Genomic DNA, 8,121 nt, shown 5'->3' on the forward strand with positions numbered 1-8,121 from the left:
TAATTCATTCACTGATTTCAATTTTCTTCCTAAATGTTTTAAGACAGAATTTTAACCAAGGAATTAGAATGCCAAATCCCAGTACTGCACTGCTCCCTTTTTCTGTGTGAGACCAGGTTTAAATCATATAGTCTCTCTAAGCCTCAGTTTTTCATATATATGTACATATATATATATATGTACATATATATATACACACACATAAACACACACACACACATATATATAATTAATAACATATTAATGTGTATCTATATAATTTATATAATATATAGGGCTGGTATTATCTCTAGCAATAGTGAAGATCAAATGAGACAAACTATATAAAAAAGCTTTAGGAAATCGAAATTAAAATGTATTTCACAATAGAGGTCTTGCCCAAGGGAAAAAAGGCAACACAGTGAGGGAGGCACCAAGATGTAGGAGTAAAGAGATCAACATTTGAATCTCATCCCCACCCCTTCCTAGTGATATGATCTTGGTAAATTACCTAAAGTCTCCAGCCTGTTTCCTCATGTATATTGGAGATAATAGTATGCCATCAGTATATGCCAGCTATTGATTCATGGCAGATAGTCTTCTAAGTGCTTTATATGTATTAACTCATTTAATCCTCAGGATAATTCTGTGGGTTAGGTGTGTATGATTCTTTTCCAGATGACATTCCTGAAGCAAGAGAGGTTGAGTGGCTTATCTAAAAGTATACTGCTAATAAGTGGCAGAACCAGGATTTTTTTTTTTTTAGATTAATTTATTTATTTGAGAGAGAGAGAGAGCGCACAAGCATGAGCCTCGGGAGGGGCAGAAAGAGAGGGAGGGAGAGAATCTCAAGCAGACTTGCACCTGCAAAGCCTGATGCAGGATTTGATTTCAGAACACATGAGATCACAACCTGAGCTGAAATTAAGAGTTGGATACTTGACTGACAGAACCACCCAGCTTCCCACAGAGACAGGATTTGAAAAAGAGAGTCAAGCTACTGTTGGGTTCACAGGTATTATGAAAATTAAACAAAATGACATATGGGAAAAAATAAGTGCAGTATCCAACATTGTGACCACTCAACAAATGGTTACTATTGTTATTTTAATAAACTAAGACTTTATGCCTGAGAGATGGGTAGAGAGGAGAATAAATCCATTACTCCAGAGGAGTAATGCAGCACAAAATCTAGAACTGGGAAAATAAATAGAGCTGCTTAAGTGTTTGGCAAGGAAAAGCAGATACTTTGGATGATGGGAGGAGAGCACAGAGATGTGCGAAACTGAATAAATAGCAGCGAGGATGATGTAACTGGCAAATAGGAACTAACTGCCCTAGTGACAATGAAGGCATAGTGGGTGTCTAGTGGGTTGAGTAAATATTCATCTTTGAGGTTGTTAAGGGTTGGTAACTTGTTGCCATGGTAACTCTAAACTCTGTTAGAGTATGTCCTGGTAAAGGTCCTTAAATTAGCTTGTCTTTGCAGTGCTGTGTGCCACATAAAAGTTGTGTGACTCCAGAAAGTGCTTATAAATAAAAGTATGTACATCATCAACCAACACAATCCTAAAATCCTCACGTGTAGCTTCATTCTTTTGAATGAAACAGAGCAATCTGTCACTTGACTTTCTGTGACATTCAAGATATTGAAGTTTATAAGAAAAGATTGATTTAGACACACGTTTAATGGAATTAAAAATGTGTGATTAATGACATCTGTTTAAGCATGATAGCTGAAGTGAAATTAATTAATGCCTTATATAAATTACACATTATACTGTATTTTGCCTGAAAAGCATGGTAATTTTGTTAAGTTTTTCTTAATTTTTTAAATTTAATACTTAGTACATATCAGATCACATAATTGCATGCCTTTATTTTTGTCTTACCATGCCCTCCTGAATTTCAGCATTGTTTGAATATCATGATTCTACTTTTCAGCACTGTGAATTACCTAAGAAGCCAAATAATATCCAACCATACTGGTATAATAAAGAGAAGCCCAATACAAGCTTCAATTATTTTGCCTCTAAGGCATCGTAATGTGCAATGAACTAAGGTAAATGTTTTTTACTAGGTGAATGTATGTTTTGATAGGTTAAATATAAGAAAAAAGAAAAGGGAGTGCTATAGTTTCCTGGTAAATGCTGCTACACAATACATATACACAACATACACATATACACGCACTTACCCCATGGAGAATTCACAATTTGTAAATAAGCTTCATTTCAAAACCACATGAAGACACACCAAAAAACATATAAGTATATAATCTAGATCAACAGGAAGTGACAGCCTCATTTTATGACTACAGTGCTAACTTTCCAATTCCTGTGTATACATAATTTTGTGTAAAGTACATTAGGATTCAGACATATTGAGAACACCTGGAAGGTTATAGAATTAGGTCTGTCTTGAATTCAGAGTCACTTGAGTGTTAATATCCGTGGTCTTTTATATATGAGGATTTCAATTTGGTTTTATCCCTGTGGCATCCAGCAAGGAATGTCAACAAATCCTTTTGCTTTCTGAAAGCTGTTTACTGCTCACACTACTGTGTTTAGAAAGCCTGCGGCTATCTATGGGAGTTTATGTCTGTAATCTAGCATGACCATTCAAAAAAGATATCTGAGTTGTAGACATGTGCTTTCAATAAGATTAAAATATATCAAGTCATTTCCTACCTCACAGTACTATGCTTACATGTAGTGCAAACAGGGAGGCCTTTTTTTTTTTTTTTTTAAACAGTAGCCACTATGGAATTTTCCCCATAGTAGCCAATTTAATTGAACAAACTGCTTTTGTGTAAAATTAGTTAGAGATTAAAAAGTGTGTGCCAAGTTGTTGATTAATAGCATGCTGTGAATATTACCTTAAGCAGGAATCCCTCATCTTTATGCTACACTCTCCAATACAGTGTATTATTTATGAGTCACATAGAACAAAGCTATTGCCTCTCAGTTTTCTAATAACTAAGTCAGGTAGTTTGAATTAAACATATCCTGAGAATTGTAGTCCACAGTGGTAAGTGAAGTGAAGTGAAGATTGTTTATTTGCTTCTCTCAGCTTCCAGATGGAGGGTCGAATAAATAAAAAGTGAGAGCATGACCAGGAATATCTGAAAATCTCACAGTAGAAAGATCTTGAAATTTATGAAGACCTTTGGTTCTTTTCCCAAATACTGGGATCACCCTCCTGTTTTATAATGAAATGAAAGTATCATAAGTGGATGAAAAGATCTTGTTCTGGCTATCTTTAAAGACAGTCTTTCAGCATCTTTCAGTAACTTTAGGGTTTGTATACTCATCAGTATATTCTTTCAACTAGAAAGCCATTACGGTGTGCTATGATTGAAGGCCATCTCTTTTTCAGTAAGGCCAGGCATCATTATTTTGCTTCTCATCTCTGAAGAAAAAACAAAAACACACTGAAATCATGTGTGACCTCTTTTTCAAAATGTGAGTTATTTGTGAGGGAGGAGGACTTATCTGTTCAAATATCCACTAACTCCTCACTGTCAAAGGGGAAATTGAAATCCTTAGTTTGGCATTTGCCAACTTCTATTATTTTATCTTTATTTGATTTTCCTGTCTCTTCTCCTATTATTCCTCTATGTACCTCCTAAGGCCAGTCAAATTTGCTTCCCTTTAAGGATCATGTTGAGGAGTAAATTAATAATGATATCAATGAATGACACCTCCTTGCATCCATCCTCCTTCACAGTTGGCCTTTCCTTCTTCCAGAGGTAGAGTCTTCTTCTTCAGCTCTGGAATCAGGGCTGGCATTCTGAGTTGCCTTGATGTAGTATGCAGCAGAAGTGATCTTGTGTGATTTCTGAAGCCTATGTCTACAGAGGACTTTTAGTTTCTTCCCTTGCCCTTTAGGAACGCTGGGAATAGTCTGTGGTGAAGAAGCCAGTCTGTTGTACCCCAGAAATCAAACAGCACCAACCTCTTGGTGCTTTTAGGTCAATGAGTCTTTTATCTGAAAGCAGCTTTATCTGTGAACTTATGTGAAACCAGCAGAGGGATTACCCAGTCCACTCACAAAATCATCAGAATGAATAAACCATTTGTTTTAAGCCACTAAGTTTTGGGATGATTTGCTATACAACAATAAATCAGAAGCATATAAAATGATGAATAATTGATTCGTAATCAACTCTGTCATGGTTTCCCTTAATACTATCTCTCTTCATATTTACATCCTCCTTAGAACAATTACAGCACTTGCATTTCACCTGATGCAGGCTTCTATTCAATTTTAAGGAAACTCTTCTGTATCCCAACAAAAGTGTGAGCTCTTTTTATTATACACTGAGATATTTATTCTTCATTTTAATTTTTTAAGATATCATTTATTTGACAGAGAGAGAACACAAGCAAGGGGAGTAGCAGTCAGAGGAAGAGAGAGAAACAGGTTCCCCACTGAGCAGGGGAGCCCAATTTGGGGCTGGATCTCAGGACCCTGGGATCAGTGACTGAGCCAGGCATATTTATCCTTTAAATAGTATTTAGTGTCCTTGAAAACTATTAGTCATCTAGCCAGATTAAATAAACTGGTGGGTTTTACATTTCTTTATGCATCTTGTTCTTAAAAGTTTACCTGCTGAAATACAGGGAAAGAGATGTACATGAGAATATGTGTTAGTTTTATTTAAGGTACACTTTTCAGGGGTGCCTGGGTGGCTCAGTGGGTTAAAGCCTCTGCTTTCGGCTCAGGTCATGGTCCCAGGGTCCTGGGATCGAGCTCTGCATCGGGCTCTCTGCTCAGCAGGGAACCTGCTTCCCCCTCCCTCTCTACCTGCCTCTCTGCTACTTGTGATCTCTGTCCTTTTGTCAAATAAGTAAATAAAATATTTTTTTTAAAAAAAGGTATATTTTCAATCATATGCATAAGAAAGGCAAATGACAGAAGTTCTGCAAGGTATGTATAACAGATTAAAAAATAACTTCTGCATTCAAGAAACTTATAATTTAGAACAGCATTTGATAAACAATGGGAAGCTCCCTGACTGCCTGTTTTTTGTAAATAAAGTTTTTCTGACATGCACTCATGCCTCCGTATTATGGGTCCTGCTTTTGCACAACAGCGGAGTTTAGTAGTTGGCTTAATTGCATGATTTGCAAAACCTAATACATTTACTCTCTGTCCCTTTAAAAAAAACTTTGCTGACCCATGGCTTAAAATAAGTAATATAACTACATTCAGAGAACAAATATGAAATGTGAGTGGTGGTAGACAAAAAAAAAAATGTTTTACAGACACAAAGGAGAATATGATTACTTTTGGCTAGAATATTAAGAAAAAGCTGCACGAGTAAGAAAAACAACATAAATGGCATAATATTCTAAATCAAATGGGATAATATTTTAAAAAGTGTGGGTTTGAAGATGAGAAGTTTGAGAGGAAAAATAGAAGACATCTTAGGGAAGAAGAAAACAAAAGAGTGTAGTTGACCGGGAGAGGTTTGGGATGTTACACTTTGAAAACCAAGATAGAAGAGAGCTGTGAAGCAGGATGGTCTACAGCATATCAACAGTATAGGCTGATTCAGAAAGGTATTGTGCTAGTTTCCTGAGACTACTGTAACAAAGCACCAAAGACGGGGTGGCTTAAAACAGCAGAATTTCTCCCCCCACCACAGATTTGGTGTCTTAAAGCCTGAAATTAAGTCTTTGGTAGGGCCATATTCTCTTTAACTGCTCTAGGGAAGAATTGTTCTCTATTCTCTTCTAGCTTTGGATGTTTGCCAGCAATTCTTGTATTCCTTGACTTCTGGATGCATCACTCCACTCACATGGCCATCCTCTCCCTATATATCTTCATATCCCCTTCTTTTTGTTCATGTTTTTCTCTTGGTCCAAATTTCTCCTTCTTATAAGTATACCAGTCTTATTAGATTAAGGTTCATTTTAAGTTGATTACCTCTGTAAAGAGGTAACAAACTATTTGTTTCCAAATAGTCACATTTTGAGGTCCTCGAGGTTAGAACTTCAGTATGTGTCTATAGGAAGACACAGTTTCACCCAAAATAGGTTTAGAGCAGAAATCTGGGATGAGCCAGGAGATACAGAGATTGAATCATCATTGATGAACTTTGAAGAACTAATTTAAGTTAGATTGGTGAGTTTAGCAACCAGATTGCTAGGGTATATGGTATGCTTGAATGGAAATTAGAAGCTGTTAAGGTAGAATAATTTGTGAAGATTTCAGAATGATGCATTAAAGGATAAAGAATAGAGTAGCTTGAGGAAATTGTAGAGCTAGCATTCATTTTCAGAGATTCAATATACTAACAAAGAAGAAACTAGAGAAGCACAGAGAATAAATGACTGATAGAACAAGTGTTAGATTTAAGTTAGAATTAATAAGGAACACAACCAAAATGGTGGTGAAAGGAAGAATGTTGGTTAGAAGGAGGGATATATTTTCCCTCAAAGATTGGAAGAAAGAGAGGTCCCAAAAAGTTGCAGTGACATTTCACATTGGATTCAGAATTTCTTGGGAGAGTAGGATATGGTATCATATCTTTTCAGTGAAAGAATCAGGTTGTATATAGGACTTAAGGTTAGTGAGAAAGTCTGGATTAGCAATCCTTACAAATTTGCTTTGGTGCTAATAACAGATGAATAAAATATGTATATACCATTCAACAAAGAGCACAGGTTGAGAGCAGGGAGCTTGGGTTTGTACTGAACATCACTAATATAGTTATGTGATCTTTTCCACTAATACTCAGCAGCCCCAGATATAAAACACAAGATATATACTGTAGAGGTTGTTGAGTCCTGGGGATTGGCAAGTATTTGAAATGGTAGCAATTCTTCAGTAGAAGCTAGTGCACAATAATATCTTTGACATCGATGCTAGAGTTTGTTAAAATGGCAAAGGAAATCATAAAAGATGGGATGAACTTGGAGACAAGAAAACAGGCACATTTAGAATTTGTGAAGAGAAGCAAGCCCAGACTGAAGAGCAGTGACTGGGTGAAGAGAAGAATATTTTAGAATTTGGGGTCTTTGAGAAAAATATTGCATACTGCTAAGGAGAAATGTGTGGCTGGGCTTATAGGTTTTTGTAGTCAAGACATTTTTACAAAAAACAGAATTAAAGAAAAAAAATCTTGATCTAAATGGAGAGCATAACATCAGAATAGACTGAATGAACAAATACCCAAAAACCAAAACTCATTTTATAGTTTAATGTGAGAATTTGAATAAAGTGATGAAATTACTTTTTATCAGGAAGAAATCATTTTTTATATAACTGGCAGAACTAATGGCAGAAGATTTTAAATCAGTGGAAATGTACATGCATATTAATGTAGGACTAATTTTTTCACATTGCAAAACTGGATGGAGGAATTATTACAGAATGTTTAATTGTTAATGGGAAATTGTGTGGGTAGCTTGTTATAGTGCTCGGCAAATCGTAATGAACAAATGCTTCAGATTAGTGGACTTTGATATTATAAAGAGGATTCAGTTGAAGTTATCTTTTATATACTTTTCATATCATAACCTATGAAGAACTGTCTAGAGAGGCTACATTATCCTTGACCTTGCATACGTGAGTTACATAATCTTCTCTAAATGGTAAAATTGGTCGGCCTGAACTCAAAGCAACCGCAAACAGGAAATTCCTCTATTTTTGTCTTCACCAAAAGTCTAAAAGAGATCTATCAAATCTGCATTGTCGTGTGTAGATGGCATCTCAAACAGATCCCATAACTTTCTTATTGCTTTTGACTATAAAAATAATTTCATGTGCAGTTATTAAAATGTTGTTTAGTTTAAATAAAAATTTCAATTTCATATCCAATTTAGCTCATTAGTTTCAGCATGATTTGTGTCTAATTAAAACACACACACACACACACACACACACACACACCAGTGAGCCAGATGGTGGGGAGGGGGTGGTCTATTCTTGCTTCAATTTTTTTCTACCTACTCTTCCTGTCCCACCTCCATCTTCTCTCCTTCTAAGGCTGGGGCAGGAGCTGTGGAGGAAAAATTAAAGAAAGAGGTACAAATGGTATGTACCTCACTGGTATTATCTGGGGTTTCCTACTGGTTGATATTTTTGTCCTCAAACATCATGATTATGGCAGATATTTGACAACTGAAGTAA

The sequence above is a fragment of the Neovison vison genome, chromosome 3, assembly GCF_020171115.1.
Source record: "Neovison vison isolate M4711 chromosome 3, ASM_NN_V1, whole genome shotgun sequence".
NCBI lineage: Eukaryota > Metazoa > Chordata > Mammalia > Carnivora > Mustelidae > Neogale > Neogale vison.